General features: G+C 34.4%; 1 protein-coding gene across 15 annotated transcripts in view; it reads left to right on the forward strand.

Annotated features, from left to right (window-relative positions):
• Positions 1 to 17,710, forward strand: part of SOX5 (SRY-box transcription factor 5) — a 1,033,373-nt gene that overhangs the window by 518,436 nt on the left and 497,227 nt on the right. The window contains exon 1 of one of the 15 annotated variants that reach the window (XM_016924905.4): positions 11,500 to 11,578. The exons of 13 other annotated variants lie outside the window; for them this stretch is intronic. The gene's annotated coding sequence lies outside the window, so the exon portion shown is untranslated. Of the gene's footprint in view, positions 1 to 11,499; positions 11,624 to 17,710 lie in introns of those variants that run through there. One more of the 15 variants, XM_024348221.3, reaches the window with a different exon arrangement.

A 17,710-nucleotide genomic window follows, 5' to 3' on the forward strand; every position in this document is an offset into this window, starting at 1 on the left:
GATTATTGGGATAAATGTGACATTATCTCCAGAGAACTGGTCCTTCATAAATCTGCTGTTCTGTGCTCTGGTATTTCTGGGATTCTCCCCCTTCCTCCAAAAAAAAAAAAAAAAAAAAAAAAAACTATGAAGGATTGGAAAATATCAACATTATGAGATATCTGATTATTACCTACTGATTCTTTGCCACAACATGATGTTTTTCTGTCATCTAATGATTAGCTGCAGGACTAAAAATCATATTGACAAATTTGCCATGTTCATTGGAATATTGAAGAAGTGAATGTGCAGGGAATTCTCTTAAGCGTTTTAAAATAATGCTTTCTCACTGTTTCAGTTGTTCTTTGTGGCTGTCTACACAACTCTCAAATCACTGGTCAGTTTAGATAGGAAATGTCAAACAAGTGGTTTAGCGTGGGTAAATAAACTGCCAGTTTGTGGTTTTCACTTTTTCATCAAGCCTTGGTCTCAAGGCGTATTTGGCCAAGGAGTGATATCTTTTCAACCCTTTCAGTTATTAGAAGTCTACCTTGACCTAACACACTAAAGCTTTACTGATGCTGAGGGAAAATGATAGAAGAAAACCAACTTCCTTTCCCTGCTGCTATAGCTAGATTTGTTCAGTTGTTTCTCATCTCCACAGGGAATGTGCTACCTATTTGTTCCTCAGGACGTGTATGCTAAGATTTTATGTAACTGCATTTTTTTTTTGGCAATAACTTTATTAGGACATCATTTACATTGAGATGTAGTTGTACAAAATATAAACTGAAGAATTCAGTGGGTTTTTTTAGTATTATTCATGGAGTGGTGCAAACATCACCACAATCAAAGCTAAAACATTTTCATCACCACAAAAAGAAATCCCATGCTTATTAACAGTCACTCCTTATTTTTCCTAGAAACGCTAACAGCCATAGGCAATCACTAATCTACTTTCTGTCTTTATAAACTTGTCTATTTGGGATATTTCAAATAAGTGGAATCATATTGTATGTGATATTTTGTGACTGATTTCTTTCACTTAGCGTAATGTTTTCAAGCTTCGTTCGTCCTGTGGTATATGTTAATAGTTCAGGTATTTTTGTTGCCAAATAATATTCCATTGAATGGATATACCACTTTTTATTTATCCATTTATCAGTTGATGGATATCTGGGTTGCTTCCACCTTTTGGAACCAATGAGTATGAATTCACATTATAAATAATGTGGTTATGAACATTTATGTACAAGTTTTTGTGTCGACATATATTTACATTTTTCTTGGGTATATGCCTAGGAATGGAATTACTGGGTCATTTAGTAGCTCTATGTTTAATCTTTTGAAGAACACAGGAACTGCTCCTGTTTATAACTCTTTATTTTGTACAGATAAGGAACACAATTGGACTTGAGACATGCGGAATTCTGAAATTCATCATTTTAATTCCTACTCCAGAATAGTAAATAGGCATGAGTTTTATAATACATCTAAATTTGAATCCCAACTTCACCACGTATGAACTTCGTGATCTTGGGCATGTTACTTAATATCTCTGAAATTTCATTCTGCCATCTATAAAATGAGGGTAATAACACTGATTTTGCCTGGAGTTTGTGTGCACGGAATGTGATGATGTATCAGAAAGCTGTTCATGCAGTGCTGATCATATAGTAACTTTCTAATGAATGTTATTTTCCTTTGTTTCTTAACTTTTTACTCCTGAGTACTTCAGATGTAGGGACTGACAAGGAGAAGTTTCTTGGGATGATTTAGGTATTCACATGAGAACCTTCTTGGCTGATTTAGAAGCTCCTAACTGAAGAAAAGGATCACTTGTTAACGTTTACTCTTCAAGAATTTATTTAGAATTTAACAACCAGAAAACATTTAAAACAATGTTTACAAAACACTGTTTGCTGTGACTTTTAGTAAATTAATGTTAAAAAGTGAGACTTTCTTGGAATTGTTATGCAATTGTGTCAACCAAATTTTAGGGTTTGAGGGTTCATTCCACATGCAGACCACCTCATAAGAAATTGACAGGTAAACGCAGTATGATCTTGTTGAATAATTTCTAGTTAGAGAATGTGTAAAGCCGAGGTATTCGCATAAAGAAATAAACCATTTATGATTTGCAGACACTAGGTCCTGGCTGATCCCATGTGGTAATGCCCACTAGTGCCATAAAGTTGCGTAGGGCTTCATAAAGGAGATGTCGTAAGTCATAAACGCCTACAGTCTTTAAGATATCATTAGGAATTTCCTTCTGACTTCAGCATAAACTGTGCTTACAGTACACAGAATGAGTGTTGAAAGATCATTAGTAAAGGGAATTTCATCATTTCATCATGTTCCCCAAGAATGGAGTGTCCATATGAAATAATTTTCTGTGTGCAAAATTGTGTGTAACCTCAATCCTTTTTGCTTCATTTAAAGTCCATTTCCATCAAATCTATTTTTCTGAGGCAGAAGTATTATTAAATAACATGACTATCTGTTAAAAGAACAGGAAAATATATTTCTAGATTAGCCAGTTTTCTCTCTGCCTCTCAATTCTTAAAACTATTCCAGAAAAGGTCAGCCCAGCATAAATGGTGTGATCAGTGACACTGAAATGTTTTCTTTCACCATGTCTTTTGATTGTCACCCTACTGTCTCTTTGAAACTCTAGAGGTATCTGAAAAACCAAGAAAGTGTTATTCATACCTCCAAAGGGGGAAAAATAAGAAGGAAAGGAAATATTATGAATAGGTTGGAGATGTTGTATTTTTGTTTATATTTAAAAATTCAGGGCCGGGAGTGGTGGCTCATGCCTGTGATCCCAGCACTTTGGGAGGCCGAGGCAGGTGGATCACGTGAGGTCAGGAGTTTGAGACCAGCCTTCCCAACATGGTGATACCCTATCTCTATTAAAAAAAATACAAAAAAGTTAGCCGGGCATGGTGGTGGGCGACTGTAATCCCAGCTACTCAGGAGGCTGAGGCAGGAGAATGGCTTGAACTCAGGAGGCAGCGGTTGCAGTGAGCCGAGATCGCACCATTGCACTCCAGCCTGGGCAACAAAAGCAAGAGCAAGACTCCGTCTCAAAAAAAAAAAAAAAAAAAAAAAAAGACACATTTTAAAACCTTTTCTATAGCTGCAAGTTCTGAGGCTAGGTAGCATGTCTTTTGTTTTACTTTTTCATAATTAAGTTGTCTTTAGTGATTTATGCACTCTTATAATTCTCTTATATTTTTATGTCAAACCAAAGAGGAATATTTGAATTCTGATAATGATGTCAATTTAATATCATACAATTAGGATATCACAGATATTAATAAGCTTTGTAAATTCTTCTGCCAGATAACTCATGCTTTCTTTTTAAAGCTAAATTTAAATTTCAAGCCTAAATTACTTCGCAGTTAAATTGATAACATCTGGAAAGGGAAAAAAAAGCCTCTCCTTTCAGCTCTTCAGAACAGATTCCATTTCGAGTTCACCAGAAAATTTAGACCTGCGCTGAGTTTCACTTTTACATCACTACCTTTTAGAAATTCTCTTCTTGCCCACCCCGCTCTGGTTATAGTCTCCTCCCCTCTCTTAAATGTGTCTATTACCCTCAGGCTTTGACCTTGGGCAGACTGTGAGCACAAAGTCACGTTATTTAGAGTGAAGTAACACCAGTAGTCAGGAAGGAACAATGTAGTTCAAGCCAGATAAAATAAATCTCTCATTTCCTGTCAAGGGACTGAGCCAAAAGCAATGATGAGAGACAGAGGGGGCAAACCGCGCAACTGGCAACACAGACGCTTGGGATAGACATGACCACAAGCCTCCGTTGAATACAGACAACAAAACCAAAAACAGCCAGAGTGACAGGAGACACATAAGAGCTATGGAATAAACCAAAACATGTGAGACAGAGGAGAACCATGCAGCTCCCTGGCCATAGAAACAACGTGTTTGAATTGTTCAAGGAGGGAATCCTACACTGAAATGTGTAAAGGATTCCCCTGTACAGAGGGATAATTTTATAAAGAAACACACCTGTGTAGCTGCCACCATACAAACTGGTTTCTGCATAATGGATGGTCTACACATTGAAAAATACAAATAGCCATAGGAAGGAACTCCATGACAATTCAACGGAAGTACATAGCAGTTCTCATTGGCCCTGTCTTTAAGAAGGTTGTCTTCTGGCCGGCAAGATGGCTCACACTTGTAATCCCAGCAGTTTGGGAGGCTGAGGCAAGAGGACTGCTTGAGCCCAGGTGTATGAGACCAGCCTGGGCAACATAGTAAGACCCCCACCTCTACAAAAAAATTTAAAAATTAGCTGGGCGTAGTGGCACACACCTGTAGTCCCAGCTACTCGGGAGGCTGAGTGGGAGGGTTTCTTGGCCCTGGGAGGTCTTTTAAGTGACTACTGATTTATTAAACACCAATAGAGTACCTAATACGTACAGATGCTATTTCAAGTTACTTCAAATATTTAATCCCTTTGGTCCTTGAAACAATCCTATGAGGGAAGCATTATTGTGTTCTTATTTTATAAATGAATAACCTAAAGCACTGGGAGGTGAAGTAACTTACCAGAGGTCACATGGCTAGTCAGGGGTGGAGACTTGATCTGAACCCAAGCAGTGGAGTCCGGAGTCCACTGTCTTACTTACTTACTATGCTTTTGCTGGGTATTTTGAGGCTATGCATGGCCATAACCTCCTAGTGGGAGATTTGACTGATCTTAGTTGTTTGCAAACCCTGCTCAGATTTTTTTGGAACCCACTCTTTGTTTCAGAAGCATATCCAGACTTCTGAATGTTCACCTCAGATCCAAAAGAATATTTTAAAAATAGTTAGAACATGCTACATTTATTGTAATGCTGAGTATTTTGCTTTTGTCCAAGGCTCTTCTAAGATGGTAAGGGACTGAGAGTTAATTCCTTCATTCACTCATTTGTTGCTTTAACAAATATGTATTCTTGAGTGCTTACTACATGTCAGGCACTATGATGGATAATAGAATAGCCTTCTGGCTGACATGGCCAATCAGGGATGCATTTTAGGTTCAGTTCGATATGGAATATGCATTGTAGAAATCCTTATGAAGACAGTGACATTCTCAAAGACAAACACTAATTTATATTTGGAGATAGCCAGGAATTTTTTAACTCAATAGGATAAAATACGACTTAACATTTTGAATCTAATATTTAGGAGTATCATGTGGAGATGGAAACATTCTTTAAGGTTGCATAACCAAAGACTCTGCCAACATAATGCCATAATGACAATAGATAAACATACTTAGACGAAGATCCTGCCTTATCGTGAGAATGTTTCTAAGAAGCATAAAAGTCTTAATTCACTGTCTTCTCTGGTAATCCTTGCCCCTCCTGGACTATAAAAGGCAGCAATATTTTGGCACTTACTATACCTACCCTGTGCATAGTTCTATTGTGGCACATAATGTATTATTTCACACTTACTTATTAAATGCAACAGTATTATACTTACCTGCTACACTAAGCTTCTCTGCTGAGGCATTATGTCCTTCATCTTTGTGTTGTCATACACATATAGGAGGTTGTTAGTATAAAATTGTTGAATGCATTGATAAATACATTTTGCATATACATATAAATCAAAAGCATGCACAGACACCTTTATGTTGTGTAGTATTATTCAAATTGTGGATGCCCCAAGGCAAATTGAGTCTTTAAAGACATTGATCATTCCTTTTATAAAACAACAATGATGACAATTTATTTGAATATTTGCTATATATTAGGTCTTCCTCTATGTGTTTAGCATGCCTTATTCAATATAATCCTTACCCCAAATCTCTGAAGTGGGTACATGCTTTGTTGTAAGGTTAAATTGAAAATGATGACATGTGATGGAGGTTTCAGTATTTTATAATTAAAATTGTTGTTACATTACTAATGGAAAATGCCCAAGAAAGTAAAAATTATATATTGTTCTTCTCCTTTCTAAGAAATAATGCAGTAGTCCAAATTCAAGAGGTAGCTATATCTTACATTTACAATTTTATGAGTAATTCCATAACATTTTAAATATCCACAAAAAAGAAAACTCATGTAGATCAGGAAAGGTTTTATATGTGCAATATATGATTAAGGAAACTTGTGTCTTGTTAGGATACTAAAAACACAGAAATGCCGCCATCCCATGATGAACTTGGGGGACCCTTACCTTAATTTCTGGAGAAATTCAGTAAGAAAGTTCTGTTGGACCAGTTGGACACATGCAGGTAGAACAGATGATTGTCCCAGTTCTGCCATGCTTTATTTTGAATTAGAAAGCGTTTAAACTTTAAAACATTAGCATATATATTTATTGTATGGTGAGCAACGTGTTTTTATATCACACCTTCGCAAAATACAAAATAGTTGAACAAAAAAGGGAAATTAATTCAGGAATTCAGATATTTTGTTTTTTCTGGTGTTCTCAATGCTTACGCGTGCAAGGTACCAAATAAATACCAGTTAGTCTCTTGCTTTCCGATATTTATTGACCTTTTTACCTCTCTGCTTTGTCTTCTGTTGACAGAAAATGAGACTTTTGCTTAATTTAACCCAGGATGTTTCCTTTAAACAAAAACAATTACTTCCTTTCTACAGGAAATTTATGAACCAGAAAGTCTGTGGAGACAATTCATCTCTTCTTTAGGTAGTTTGCAACACAATGTGAACCTCAAAATTGGCTCAGGCTTTGATGGGAAGCATTATCAATTATTTTTATATGCCCCGACATTAGGTTATCTGTTCCAGTCTCTCCTCTACTAATACTCATAGTCAGAATGTAACAAACTTTGGTAAATATTAAACAATACATTCTTTGAGAAATGTTTGCTGAAGGTTCTGTGTGCTTCACAAAAGCAGAAAATGAAATCATTGAGAAATAAGGAATTGCAAATGCCAGCACTGTATTTTAGTCATGAGTAAAATATGAGACTCAAATGAAGGCTATTATCTGTATTGACAGAATATAGTAATGAAAAATATATATCCATTGGTGGATTTCTTTAGCATCCTTTATATTCTCAGTGCAAGTACACACCCAGTGAAATAAAATATCTTGACCAAAACAGTTAAAAGGAAGTAATTTTTTGTACCACATACAACTGAACTGTGGAATTCATTGCTGCTGGCTATCACTAAAGCAAATGATACACTAAATATACTTTTTAAAAAAGGCTAAATATATGTGATGGATATGGATGGCACTATAATTGCATTATCTAGAGAAACTTTAAAATATTCCAGTCAGTCACACTTCAGAATAGCTGAAAAACTTGGTCAGGAAGAAATATTTTAAAATGTTGTTAGTGTAACACGCTTGATACATTATTGAACTCTAGATTCTACTGTGAATATTAGGCATGATTTCAAGAGGGATTCCAGGCCAGGATAAATATGGTGCAACCTGTTTTATCAATTGTAACTGCTTTATTACTGCTTTGTTTATATAATACTATAAAGGTACATATTGATATTATGCTAAAGTTAATGTGTATTTATTAGAACCAACAGTACCAAGGCTACCTAAAACTTGTATTGTTTGTTTATATGCCTTGCGTATTTCTTTAGTCCTTTATTTTTATAATAAAAATGTTATATGTATTCAGGTCTACACTAACTTTTCTTCACAATACTTGAAGATATATACTCAAATGATTAAATTAGGTATTGATTAATCTTTGGTCTATTTATTAACTTTAAAATACAGTTAGAGTACCCAGTAGTGTGTCTTATGCATGGTAGATGTTAAACAAACAACCTTAATGATTAATTTGGGGCTTTACAAAAGGCCTTCACATTATTTAATGAGCACATAATGTTTATTTTTAAAGTTCAGTTTAAAATAAGTTACAAATTATTATTAATCAATACATCAAATAAAGCAAGTCTTACCGAATTTATTGGTTTGTCATCTGTCACAGGAACATTCTGAAATTTAGAGATGGTAGTTTTTGTAGCCAGGTACAAAAAATGTTGTCTAATGTTATTATCTACTTTTTATCTAGACTTCTTTATGATGTTTTCTGAGCATGTATAGCAATTTTATATTTCCCCTGTGTTTTAATTTACATAAGGATCTTTCAATATTTTGTTCACCAGTAGAGTTCGATCATGGAAACAGTTTGGAAAGTTACTTATTGTTTGCAGTTATCAATTCTCAAGAGGAGTTGAGTTTTGAGAAAGAAATAATAAAGTAAGCGGTTTAAGGACTTTAAACAATGTCGTTATGGTATTATATTGTAAATTTGTAGCCTTTAATCATAAGAATCCAAATGCTTTTTTCTTCATGAAATTCTTAATTGTCAGTATTTCTTAAGCACCAAATTGATCCCTCTGTCTCCTGAACCCAGTAATTTGTCATTTTTCTGGCATATGGTATTGCTAGTAAGTAATATGAAGCTTATAATTTCAGTATCCTCATCATGACAATTTTTTAAGGGATAGAGACACTGAAACTATATGAATATCTAAGATTAGTATCACTCAATTAAGAAGTATTCAGTGAGCCTTATGATATGCAAAACTCAGGACTCAAAAGATAGAGAAAGCCCCATTTACCCATCCCACTGGGACAATCAAAACTGGTATTTGGGATTCTTCAGCTTTGATATCTCTAATCCATTTGCAGCTACATCCGTTTTCCTACATGTCCAAATTCTGTAGTTTAAGAAATAATAGTATTTTTGATTATTGGTAAAGAGAAAATATTTTTAAATTTAGAGTTGTATTTAACTTATTAAGTGCTTGTTATTTATAAAGTGTTTCCCCCCAATCACGAAGTAGTCTAAGCATTCTACCATTTTCCCAATCACTAGTATTTCCCCCAATCACAAGCAAGTATTCTACCATTAAATGAATTTTTTTTGTTTTTTCCTTGAGACAGCGTCTTGCTCTGTCGCCCAGGCTGGAGTGCAGTGGTGCAATCTCGGCTCACTGCAAGCTCCGCCTCCCAGGTATACGCCATTCTCCTGCCTCAGCCTCCCGAGTAACTGGGACTACAGGCGCCCACCACCACGCCCGGCTAACTTTTTGTATTTTTCAGTAGAGATGGGGTTTCACCGTGTTAGCCAGGATGGTCTCCATCTCCTGACCTCGTGATCCACCTGCCTTGGCCTCCCAAAGTGCTGGGATTACAGGCGTGAGCCACTGCGCCCGGCCTAAATGAATTTTTAATAAGCATTGTAGGCATATAGCTTAAGTAAATATTTCATATTTGTAATGAAACATTGAAACATTTCTATTTTTCAATTATCAGAGAAGATTCATGTAGTTTTTGAACAACCGCAAGGGCATTTTGTCTTATGACAATATAATAACAGTATGGTTACAATTACTTTGTTTCTACGATCTTCCAAATATTTACTAGAATTTATAAGTGGTAAATTTGTGATCTTTTTACTTGGAGCAGTTTCATCACAAACCATTTAATAGTTTAGAAAGTAAAGACTCAGAGATGCTAAGTAATTTATTTAAGGTTACACAGTGACAAAGTTAGAACCATAGATATTTTCAGTACTGAATTCTGTTCATTTTTCAAAGACTACCTGGAAAAGAAGTCCATAACCTACATTTTTTCTTATTTGCTGGTTTTTTAAATCTATATGTTCCTAGGAACATTATCGTCCTGGGAAAATAATGTTAACATAATTGAACCAGGACAATGAAAGAAATTGATCTGTTTGATCACATTGACATGAATTAAATTTTTAAGTAATTTAGAATTTTAAGTAATTTTAAGTAATTAAATTTTAAGCAACTTAGAAAAATATGTATACCTGGTTTCCATAATAAGATTAAAATTAGCAAGGCTGGGAAACAAGTGTTCACTTCTATTGTATCTGCATAGTTTACCTTCCGACAGAACTGAGACACTTCCGGTAGGACACAATAGGCATTTGATAAAAGTTTCTTGATTAAATGAATGACTTTTCCTTGATTAGGTTTCAGTGTTTCCATTTAATATTTTAAACTATACTCCTGGTACTTTTTTCATTTAAAGAAATGTGAATGATTACAAAAGGGCTAGGGAAAATGAATATGTATATACTGTAGGATATGGACAGAATTTTTATTGATTTGAAAATGCTGAGATTAATTCTACCATTATACTAAGAAAAATATTTTACCATTTTGCAACCATTTGAACTTTAACTACCTCAGGTATATATGTTTCCCCTCTTATTATTAAATGTGAATCATGTTGGATTTGTTAATATATAGGTGAGAATGTTTTATTTTTATTTTTTTCTGGTTGCAACAATGCTGCAGAGTTTTTTGTTTTTATAATCAATGAATTGAAGAACAGCCCTTTGCATCTAACTCATCTCAGTATTATCTATCAATGTTGACTTTAGCAAGACCTTGGACAGTCACCACCACACAATATACTTTAAAGTTTTAAACACTGTTTGTTTTGGCTTGTTTTAGTCCAGCAATTGAGAAATTATTTAGTCATAGCCAATCTTACTTAGACACAGGAAAAACCATCAAATCATCATCTCCTTTTGAATCTGTGTTTTTTTTCGGGTGGCTACATTACTTCTGGGGATATTAAGTGACTCACATGTGTTGGGAAAACTCACAGTTTCCATGACTGTTCACATTTTTTTACTTTAGTATTTACCATTAGAAATGCTATTTTATCCTGCCAGGGATATGGGAAAGGGGGAGAGTTTCTTAAGTCTCTTTCTTAATAAAATTATTATTGGATATCCTATACATAAAATACTGGTTATTTTCTCATTTTGAAACTAAGAAGAACATGTAGTGAATATACTGGTTTTAAAAAGCAGTGATAATTGTGAGAATAATAACTTTTAGTTTTTAATTAGATGTCCAGATAAAAACCATAGGGAATTCTGTAACTTGGTTGAGCCTGATGTGATACACATCTGTAAACAGGACTGAGATATTGTAAATATTGATGGAAGTATTGCAGTGCAGAAGACTCGGAAATAGTGGACAAACTGATTTCCACTCATTTTCTACCACATACTACTCAGGAGTGAATAATACAAAGTTGAAAGGGTTTCCTGAGAGGGGGACCTCAAATCTAAAACATGTAATTTCCCACCATAGGAAATGGATAAAAATATGTTTTAATCTTCCTTTACTTAAATTATATTGTGCTCTACGTGGACCACTTTTCACTCTTGAAAAAAAAAATGCTAAGCTAAGTAGGGGTTGAAGTTCCCATTGTGTCAATAGACCTCAAGAATGTGGCAATATTTGGTTGTGTAATTAATTTGCTTCACAAAGCGAAGATCCCACCTTAGGATTTTTGGAACTGACACGGGAACTTCCCAAGCTCAGTCACATGTCATAGGACTAGTGAAATCCTGCTCTATGGGTCACTGGGAATCACAATAGAGCAATTCCCTCTTTACTCTTGGTTTCTAGAATTGGTATTGTCACTGCTCCAGAAGGTAGCAGGAAAGCCTGGGAAGGATGAGTTTGCAGGGCCAGTGAATTCCACATCCCTGCCACTGACAGAGCTTCCTGGGAACCCAAGATACACGTTTTACTCTGAAGAAACTTCCACATTCACATGGTTTCTGGCTGGAAGAAAGGTTTATTTGGGACTCTTTTATCTCTATCTTCCTGTGTTAATTTTGGTAGGATTTTGCTTTTGAGTCTAGAAACTGTACGATTTATAGAGGATAATTTTGTCATATTTTAAATCTTGGTTTCTACTCTTTTCCCCTTTTGTATGTCTTTCTGGGGAAATAGGTAACTGAGTGGCTTCAGAAAGCAACCTAAAAATATTTACATGCATGATTCATGCATGATTTTTTAATGCATTCAAGTGTCAAGTTTGGGTTACTATCTTTATCAGTGTTCTGTGTAAAAAATTGCAACTGGCCCGGTAATAGTACCATTAGGACTCCAGCATGTAGTGCAAGTTAAGTGGGGAAGTGGTGTTGTAAGTTGCTAGACAGACATCAGTTAGTCTCTATTTTGAGCAAATATTTTAGTAAAAATGAATAAATAATTTTGTATTTGTAGATGTGTATGAGTGCACATTCACAGACATGTAACATCTTTTCCTAAAATTTTATATTTAACTTTTGGAATAGAAATAAGTTTAAGACTGGGATATTTTGAATTTTTTAAGCTAAATATTACTTGAATGATCTATTTCACTGTATACTTCTTAGTGCATTTGATATTTGCCAGTCTCCTTACCCACTTTCTCCAACTAGTACAACCATAATCATATGTGGAAAAATTTGAAGTCACCATATGGGCAGGTGGCTTTTTTCTTATTATTTTTTTATCTGTTTGTTTTATCTATACATGGTTCACAGCAAGTCTATACCTTGGTTCACATAATGATTGATTAAAATCATGGAATGTTTTTACTGTCTTTTAATGGGAGTTACTCTTGTGCTTTCAATGACAATACCAAGAAATAGGCTTCAAGGGGGTGAATGTCTGTCTACATATCAACCTATCTACTTAATAGGATTCACTCTTTTGCTGTCTGTATATCTGTTCTATGTATGTGTATATATGTTATTCATTTGAATTGTCTTAAGAGCCTACTTGAATAGCTTGCAAAGGTCAGGGAGAGTTCAAATGATGGAAAAATGGTTTATTTTCTCCCTCCCCCTCTCCCTATCACTAATGCTAACTGATGAAGAGTGCCTGTGGTGTCCTTCAATTTAAAGAGACAACCTTGTTCATTTGGAGGGTGTGAATGCCATTCTTGTGAAATACTGTAAATAGTAATTCACAAGAGAGTGACTTTTTTATTGCCTTTACATTGATAACATGCCTTGCAAAGACTTACAGTTATCCTGCTGAATTTAAGAGAGATAAGAATGGAATGTGTGTGTTAATTTAAACATCTGTACATACAATAAAAGGATTCTTTATTATCAAGAAATCAGATCTTATTATATATGTTTACCAACATTAAATAACTTTTAAAGTTGTTATCCAATATGTGAATATTGTATTATTTAGTTTTACCTACCACTGCCTTCCTGAAATATTGAGAGTAGGGCTATGATCATTATATACGTCACTGAGTCCACAGTTTATAGAAATGCATTTGAATCACATCTAGAAGCAGTCTGACTTGCCATAGCAGCATCAGGTGCAGAGCAAACCTTAGTGACACAGGGACTGAGAATTGATGTCAGCTGTGTGAGGGGCACGGCTTACGGTGTATTGAATTCGTACACAGGTTATTACTTAGTTCAATAAAAATATAATGCCCACATATAAAACTGATTTGTGAACATAAAAATTACAGACCAATTCTGTTCTCAAGAGAAATATCAGTTACCTTGAAAATCAACCCTATATACCTTCGCAGTATCTAATTACTTCGTAAGGTACTGTAGAAACATTTGAGCATTTGAATGCTAAAAGCTGTTAAGTAAATATAGTGTTGGAATATTTAATGGCATTAATTATCATTTACACATGGAACTACCCCCTTCCTAAGGCCCAGGAGGCACTGGGCAGTGGCTCACTGGGTTGTCATTAACTGTCATTTTTGCTAGTAAAGTCAGCATCCTATTCATAAATATAAAGAAAAAATTAGTACTGAAAGTCACATCATTCTATATTACAGTATTTGTGTTGCTAACTAACTTATTGTTAGTGGTGCCAATTATATTGGCATTTTGAAATGTAGATGAATCTCAGTATTTTTATCACTTAAGTTAAAGCCTTTTATAAAAATTTTCTGCGTGTGTTGTATAATTTTCCCATTCTCTAGGGTTCTCCTGGTATGAAAAAAACACCCACACACCTTACAAAAGATCTGCAGAGGATTTTTGTTTTTATTTTAAATTTGATCATTTCTGAAAGGGACAGAGATCAACTCGGAAGGATAATCACCCAGACATGGATGCAAAGTTTTACCCTGGCCAGCTCAGGGTAAAACTTTCTCTAGCCTGAGATTTTGGTACTGTACAGTTAAATCATTCACATTTTTAATGAGAGAAGGGGATGGCAGCAGGGAAAACAGTTGTAGAAATTTTAGTTGTATGAATTTGAAATATTTTTCAACTATACATAGTGAGGGAGATGTTTTTCTTTATTTTATTAAGAAACTATTTACATTTAAGTTCCAGAGGAGTTGAAGGAGTGTGATTTATTTTTTAACCTAATATGCTTATTGCATTTTCTTTATGATCGCTATTCCTGGATGTTATATCATTTCATTTTGGTTTCTGTTAAAAGAAGAAGTAACATTCCCACAGCTTTCTTCTATGTTGTTTCTTGATTGCTGTATTTCTTTGTTTTGGGGATAATCTGATTTATACATTGTTATAGCTTCAAGTGACATGTTAGGAAATCCAGTTTTTATTTCTGATTTTGAATTCTTATTTATAAATGTTTATTTGTGACTCTTAATTGTTACAGGAGTTCATGTGCCTACTGTGTGTGTATAGAGAATATGCTTGGCAGGCTGAAATGCAAACTGTGGTTGTTATCATTGGTTAGCTTTTACCAAGTAAATCCATATAAAAGGACTAGAGTTGGTAAAATTAAAAAGTAGATGCCATTAAAATCGTAAGGCATAAATACAAGTTGTCAAAAATAACTATATCAAGTTTTCTACCCTCAATGTCACTTAAAACATGCTCACAAAGGGCGTCACTGCCATCGTATATTGTCTATTGAGCACTAATAATTTGCTAGGTACAGAAAAAAGCATTGCAAAGAAGTAACCATGATTTCAGACAAAAATGTGAAACAGGATTTGGGAGACTTTGAGCTCACATTGTCAGGAGACTCTGGGGTTTAGCATTCTGTTTCATGTGGAGACCCGCAGTTAATATGGTCCTTGTTGAAACTTAAAACAGCTCTATTAGTAGCTTGATTGAGAAGGGGGAAGAGGCCTAGAGTAAACAAAAATGTACGGTTTCAAGACAGCCTAATTGTATACAGTACATTTGCTTCCGCAGTTCCTTCTAATCCATCAAATAGTAAAACACACAAACACACAAATTTATTCTATTAAAGTAGATAAAATTGTTAGGTAAGTATAATACGTAGGCCATGAAGGGGGAATAGCATCTATTTAACAATTCTTTATTGTTCAGAGGATCATAGAAGTACTGTTGCCTGCCTGTTGCATTCAATCAAGTTGGGTAAAATACTGATTTGGAGGAAACTATGAAAGTATTTGCTTACACCTTAAAAAAAAAAAAAAAAATCCTCCCGAGCATTGGTGATGAGAGTCCCAGGGGCAGAAGAGAATTCAGTTTTGAGAAGTGAAATAGTTATTGGTTCTCCTTTGCCCCCATTCCCATGTTTTACTTTGGTACAGCCCAGGAAAGCTGCACGGCAGTCGGAACTAATTGTAACTCACTCAGGAAAGTCTTCATTAGCACTACCACACATGGTTACCAGATGTGCTGAGAGGCAGTAGAGAGGAGGGGTGAGGGATCCAGAGAGGGGAGAGAAACAAGTAGCTTCATTTTAAAAGTTAATAATCTGCCTTTTGTTTCCAAGTGTATTGTGTTAGAGAAATGAGAGAGAAGGGAGCTTTGGAAAATGAAATGCCTTCTCATTCACTCATTCTCTGGAAGCTGAATGGAATTCTTTGTCCTCTTCAAAAAATTAAAACTCTTGGTGACAATCAATCTGTTGGAGATGTTTCACTTTCTCCACTGGAGAAAATTAAAATTACCTGGATTATCAAAACAGTTATGTTTCTCTAAAGTCTGAGACTGATAGTCCTAAATTTGGTGTCTTTGATTATAGACTGGACTTATAAAATATAGACTGGACTTACAGACTTTGATTATAGACTGGTCTTATTATGACCTATAAAAAATGCTGTCTTCAGATGACAAATCCCAACTAAGCATCATTGAAAACAAGCAAAAAAAGGGAACTATATTGTGGTTTTGGCTATTCCTAATCCTATCTGAGTCAGGCTAGCATAAGGTAGCATTGTGTCTTCTTTTATACAACTGTGCTATTAGCAGTAATGAGTACTGATTCCAGACCCTTGTGATTAAATATTTTATTTGTTCTACCTACAGACAGATTTTCTGGAAATTTGAATTCATTCATACTCATTGTGCTCAACAGAGATTAAATAAAATCACAAAGATTTCTACTGTTTCTGAAGGTGTTAATCACCATCTTCTTACTTACCTGTAAGTCTATGTCAGTAGATGCAGATTGCTTTAGAAGGCCTGTGAGAACCATCCTGTCTGGATTAAACTTCTGGTCCTCAAAATGGAACTTTTTTATGCTGCAGAAAATTGTAACATTGTGGAACTGAATTTTCATAAAAAGCCTAGAAACTTTATTTTTTTAAGCTGGGATTGATACTCTTTTTTTTTTTTTTTTTTTTTTTAATCACTTTGTAATGGTCCTGTGAGTTTCAGAGCACTTTTTAAAGTTAGACATGAAAAATCTTGAAAACTTATTTTGGCAAATAAATATTTCATTAAAATCTTAAATTCTGTAACTGAAAATTTCAAGACTGGCTAGGTATTTAACTTACAATTTTAGGACAGCGACTTTTGGGCTGAGGTTTTATTATTTTCATTCCTCTTTCTGCAGAATTGTAAAGTCACTTGGAAAAGATGTATAACAACAAATTAAGATAAGTTACTGGCTTTGGAGAAACATGATTTAGATTCATTTTCTACTTCCCTAAATGACCTCATGGTATTTCAACCTTTTGGGGTCATGAAACCATTTTAAGTTTTGATTAAATCTGTAGACCTCCTCACAAACGTGCTTATACACAAACTTTTAATGTAATTCAAGATTCAAAATCCAACTTCCAGTTTGAGAATCCCAGTTAGGGCCTTCTAATATTAAAAGAAAGAAAGAACAAAAAGTCCAAGTGTTACAAAGTGTGAAATATATAACCTGCTATATTTCATCCTAATAAGCAGCAGAAGAGAGTGTAGTTTGAAAGTAATTTAATTGAAAATAAAATGCTATTCATTAACAGATTTAGTTGCTACTGTTAGAATGAGATGCCCCTACATTTAATTTCCTTAGTTAAGTTTTAAATTTCTTTCGGATAGTAACTATAACTTCTCTTTCACTTATATTTCCCACCGAGTTTAGTAGTTTTACCTACCTGGTACTTACCTGGCATGGCCTGGTTGAATGAATGAATGAATGAATGAGTTGATTTTAAATGTCATTTACAAGTAGCTACTACAGTTAACAGCAGGAAATGCTAGCACACCAGATTAATTCTTCATACAAAATTTGCTATGAAAATGTTACCTGTAATTATAGATTTTAATCATTGAACAAGTGAAATATATTTGATGATAAATTTTTATTTTCTATCCAAACCTTAGTATAACAATTATATTATTAATCAATGTTGACTGATTATATTATAGGTGAAATTATAAAAGGTACTGATGTTTTCAGGAACTAAATTCAGTTAGATGGTATTTTAAAATGAAGATTTTATGAAATTTTAAGATAAGAATGGTGTATGATAAAACCTCATATTTATAATGATACCTTTTTTTTTTCACCATGGCTTATGTTATTCTTGTGCTGCCTATGGGTTTTCTGTTTAAAAATCAAAACAATGTTAAAGCATTGATGTGTATATATTAGCTATTAGTATAATTTGCCCATAGTTTATTTCCTCCCCAACAGTTTCAGTGTTACCAGTTACCAAATCCAGTCTACTTACTATTTAAGTGTTGATTTTTTGTTTAGTTCTCCTCTTCCCCATTCTAATT

The sequence above is a fragment of the Pan troglodytes genome, chromosome 10 (assembly GCF_028858775.2).
Source record: "Pan troglodytes isolate AG18354 chromosome 10, NHGRI_mPanTro3-v2.0_pri, whole genome shotgun sequence".
Taxonomy (NCBI): Eukaryota; Metazoa; Chordata; class Mammalia; order Primates; family Hominidae; genus Pan; species Pan troglodytes.